Here is a 5191-nt window from a genome sequence, read left to right as displayed (position 1 = left end):
CTGTCTAAGAATTCGTTTTTAATTGAGTGCCTTGGTAGTTGGGTGGTTGCGGCGCATGCCGCATGGCCGCAGTGGTTCAGTTCCAGCCGGGGACCTTTGTTGTATGTTAAGGCCCCTTCTCTCCCCACCGTTACCTGCCTTTTCTTTACTGTCAAAACTGTCCAATAAAGGCAAAAATGCTCCAAAAAAATCTTTAAAGAATTGTTTTTGGCTGGCCTGCAGACAGCCAGCCTTACAAACACTAAAGTCTGTCACTGAGTGACTGATGATTGGTCGGCCGAGTATTGGAATTTCCTCAATGGCTGTTTCTCTTTCAAAATGAAAAGGCGTAAGCAGTCCTTTTATGCAAATGAGCCCGTCTCGCTTCAAATGTTTTCAGAAGTAGATTTTGGTGGATTGTTTAGACAGAATAACAGAACGTTTACGAGCAGGTCGCCATGTTGTTTCCTGTTTGAAACAGCAAGCAGAAAACCAGGGACCAATCAGGTGCATTCCACGAGAGGGTACGTCACCGCTTGAATGACCACTTGAGTGGAGCAGCGTCCTCTAGTGTCCTCACCAGACCTGGTGGACATGTCCCGCTGGATTTAACATTATAGACATGACCACTGACTATTTGTTTAACAATTTAGACACAAATTCACAGACTGACCGTACACGGTCCAGACATCTACTCGGTTTGGACTGAGTCTTGTTTAGTTATAGGCGTCTTTCACATAATTGATATAGTGTAGCTTTCAGGGCATGTCTTGGTGCCATTCTGCTTTGTCTGCAAGAGAATGGAAAAAAAATGGTATCAGTCATTAAAAAATGTGTGTTTACAACAAGAGTGTTATTTTTCTTCTTCTTACAGCATACAAGAAGAAATGAAATGATTCTGCCATTCTAATGTTGCCTTTATGTGTTCATGATACTGTGAGTGACTTTGAAATGACATTACAGAATCACTCACAGCGTCATGAACATACCGCAGGAAGTAACATTATTGTTGTCATTAATTGTGATAAATAACAACAATAATGCCACTTCCTGTGGTATATACAAGCCCACACAAGATGAGAAAGGATACAGCTCACCATTCTCTGGGAAACCACTCTCTACATAGGAGGCCCTATTATGTGGAGGCGGCTGTTATTATTGCCATTATGCTCATACAATTCAGGAAAACTGAGAGCAGTACAGAAGTCCCTTTTCTCAGAGCTGCAGCTTGAGCACTGAGAACAATGCGGTCATGTCAGAAGCACAGAGGGGAAACTTCACTGATGTTTACCTTAGCCTGCCATGCCAGCTTCCTGCTTTTATGCCACCGCCATGTTTGTCAAGCATTGTTCAGACACAATGTTGCTATTCATTGTGCCCTCAGTCGTGGCTCGGTCTGAAGTTTCTGTCAGGTCTCTCGGAGTTGGACACTTAAGATGAAAGAACTGAGAAATACAAACAAGTCATGCTGATGTTTTGTGCACATACTGTGTTTCTACTTTATATGTCCAACAAAAGACCCAGTATACCTACAGTCATGTTAGCTAAACAATATTCTAAAGCAGCTTTATGCATCCTCCTGCACATGGTTTGAACATGTAACACATTTCCGGCATGCTTCAATGCTGAGACAGGTTGTTTTGAGCCAGACTTCTCCAAAGGGAAGTTGCCTCTCTCTGAACTGTAGTCAAGTCAAGTCAATTTTATTTGTACAGCCCAAAATCACAAATCACAAATTTGCCTCAGGGGGCTCTTCAATCTGTACATGAAGCGACACCCTCTGTCCTTTACAGTGCGACCCTTTCATCGGATAAGGAAAAACTTCCCCCAAAAAAAACTTTTAACAGGGAAAAAAGAAAAAATGGAAGAAAACTCAGGAAAAACAACAGATGAGGGATCCCCCTTCCAGGATGGACAGACGTGCAATAGATGTCGTGTGTACAGAGTAACAACATAATGAAAATACCACATAGACAATCCATGACAAAAAATAATACATATAATGTGAACATATTTGAGAAGGCAAACCGATAGAGCCAGGGCAACACAACCTCCTCTCCAAGCCAAACAGATAGAGCCAGAGCAACACGACCTCCTCTCCACACCAAATGTATATAGCCAGAGCAACACAACCTCCTCTCCACACCAAATAGATATAGCCAGAGCAACACGACCTCCTCTCCACACCAAATGTATATAGCCAGAGCAACACAACCTCCTCTCTATGCCAGATGGATAGAGCCAGAGCGACACGACCTCCTCTCCACACCAAATAGATATATCCAGAGCAACACAACCCCCACTCTCCGCCAGATAGATAAAGCCAGAGCAACACAATCTCCTCTCCACGCAAAGACGGATAGAGCCAGAACAACACGACATCCTCTCCACGCCAGATAGATAAAGCCAGAGCAACACAACCTCCTCTCCACCATGGAACCTTGAGAGAGGACCAGATTTTTAAAAAAGTCAACAGAATAACCACTGCTCATCAGACTGGTCAGCAAGTCTGTGAGGATATTATTGCAGTTGGTTCGACATTGATGCCTCTCAAGAGGTAGGAGTAGTATGAGTAAGCATCGCAGCATATTGGGTTGATTTAAAAAATCCTGTAGAAAGCTTTAGAGGTTTTTGTGGCACGTGAAGACAATACTTCAATACTTCAAAGTTAGATTTGTTCTAAATTTGTCATGCATCGCGAGCACAAGATGAAAACAACTCTCAGATATAAAAGCTTTTCATACTACAAATTGGTTGGAACAAAACTGTCGGATTAGCAACTGTGAAATCCACAACTCAATTATCTACAGGCTTAAAAAAATAACTCGGTAAACTGCCCGCCCAGTTCATGTGGATTAAAGAAGTGAAATTACACAAACAGGTTTCATCCAGGTCCATGGTCAGGAGGAGCAAAAAGGGAATAGTGGAACTAAGACCCAAACAGTGGAACGGCCCTTAGGAAGCCTGGACATTTTGTTTTCATCAGCAATTTTAGAAATTGACATCATTATTGTTCTATGCCAATTATGATTGTTGGCTTAATCAATAGTTCAGATCTTTTTGAACCAAATGGACTGAAATGCTGCTGAAATGCTGTGCAATATGCTGCCTATCACTGTGTAATCCTCTGAAATAAATTATTATTATTATTTTTTTGAATATTTTTTATAAGAGCTACAAGTTCAATTTGTTTAATATGCTCATGGAGCATATATCTGTATTCTGGGGGTAATGTGCCTACGCAGAGGGTAGTTTAGTTTACTTATCGACTACACTGAGGGTGTTTTATGTTTTAATCATTTATTTATTTATTGTGTTGAGTTGAACTTGCTACTTATTTTTTGTACTGTAATTACCTTGTGCCTTTTCTACTTTTTTTTTCTTTTTAAAGTTGACTTGGTGTAAACTGCTCAGAATTACAATGGGTGCAAATGGCAAATAAAGCTCTTGACTCTTGAATCGTTTGTGTCTAAAACAATACTGATGCACACAGTTTAGTCCACTAAGTAATACGAGAGAAGTGAAAACAACTTGCTAGAACTCTTTTAGAACATTTGAACATGTAGCTTGAAGTTAGCTATAGCTAATGTAGATGTTGCTAATAAATGAAGCCTCATTGCCTTCCCCTTCAGAAACAGCTAGAGAGTGGATCAGTATGCCTGTCAGCATCTCCTCATGTCACTGAGGATGTGAGACAGGTGAGCTCATCAAGTAGTCATACCAAGCCATACGTGTAGCCATCTGCTCTGAAATGTACAAAAGCCCTGAGAGGTGAGAGAGTGAGAAAATAAGAAAAAAATAAGTGAGAAAATGTTTTAAGTCATTCCAAATGTTAAGCCATTTTTTGATCTAAATTGTTTTCTGATCATCCTAAGTTCTTTAATTTTTAGTTTTACCAGGTGGAAACAAAAACAGTTTTGTCAGGATCATTTTTCTAAGTTACTCTTTCTTTTGGCCACAAGCGGCTGAAGTGCACCACCACCCCGTATTCTAAATAGGACTAAAAGCCTTCATGGTTTCCCTAAAAGCACATTAGCACCAATTAAAACACATTTCTAGCCAAAACAATCACGTGACCGTAAAGTTATATAACTTGCTAACACACAATTACCTTGTGCGTAGAGCACATGGAGAAATTAAAACTCACCTGACAGAAAACATGAATGCTTTTAGTTTTATTTAGGACATGGGATAGTGGTGCATTTCAGCCTCTTGTGGCCAGAATGAGTATTACAAAAACAAACACTTTTTTTCCAGCTGTTTCACAGATGAAGGAACTTAAAAAAAGATTATCCTGGCAAAACCTTTTGTTCACATGTTCTTAAGTCATAAACACAGCAGAGAAAACTATTTAGATCAGACTTAGAAAATGGATCAGCATAATATTTTTTTTTTGTCACTTGCCTCTCAGGGCTTCCGTAGACAAAATTTGAAACACTAACACGAAGAGTGAGCACTATTTCCAAGAACTGTAATATATGATTTCAAGAGAGAACACACCTTATTAGCACTGTATAATATCTTCTTATCTACTGTATGTATCAAGGAAGAATAAAATAGGCAAACCTGTGATCTTCTCAGTTAGAAACATCCATCATCCTCATTAGTGTATCTGACAATCACTTAGGCCTGTTATCACACTGTGCATCCAATATGACAATTCATCACAGTGACCTATAGAGCAGCTGGGGAATCTTTCTATTCACTATACTAACATATTAAATACACTGAGATGTGGAGGAAGAGAGAGGAATGGAAGAAGGAAGCAAAACATAATTGAAGTGTGATTACTGCCCCTCTAGAGGTTGCAGTTTATTAATGTGTCACTTCCAATAAAGCTCTTGCTATTCAGATTTTGGTTGTCATGGAGATCTCAGTCACTCTCGAGATGGAGGCAAAGGTTAGAGTGCCGGTGCATGATTCCCGCTGCAGAGACAGATTGTATTCCTGCCACTCAGTCAGAGCACGTTTTACTGTAGGGAGAAAAAGAGACCCTACACCAGTCTAATGACGGGAACATATTTTTTTCTTCTGTCTCCTACAAAATTGTGTTCTCAGTTTAAAACCTGGTTAATGTTGTAGATTGAAACAAAAGAAAAATGCAACAAAACCACTTGGTTAGGTTTAGTAAATCATCATGTTTGGCTTAAAATAAGTTTAAGTAAAATACATTTGTTATGTTATTTAAGCTACAGACATAAATTAAAACACG

General features: G+C 39.7%; 1 long non-coding RNA gene across 1 annotated transcript; it reads right to left on the bottom strand.

The window, feature by feature from the left end:
* Positions 1-661: 661 nt before the first annotated feature.
* On the bottom strand, positions 662-4735 carry LOC119500768. The gene is made up of 3 exons (XR_005209683.1): positions 4546-4735; positions 1271-1424; positions 662-769 (listed from the first exon to the last, which is right to left on the bottom strand). It is a non-coding gene; the product is annotated as an uncharacterized LOC119500768 (long non-coding RNA).
* Between the last annotated feature and the right edge of the window lie 456 nt (positions 4736-5191).

This window comes from Sebastes umbrosus, chromosome 13 (genome assembly GCF_015220745.1).
Source record: "Sebastes umbrosus isolate fSebUmb1 chromosome 13, fSebUmb1.pri, whole genome shotgun sequence".
Classification (NCBI taxonomy): Eukaryota; Metazoa; Chordata; class Actinopteri; order Perciformes; family Sebastidae; genus Sebastes; species Sebastes umbrosus.
Note: the sequence above shows the minus strand (reverse complement) of the source record. Positions and strands in the feature narration are given on the sequence as shown.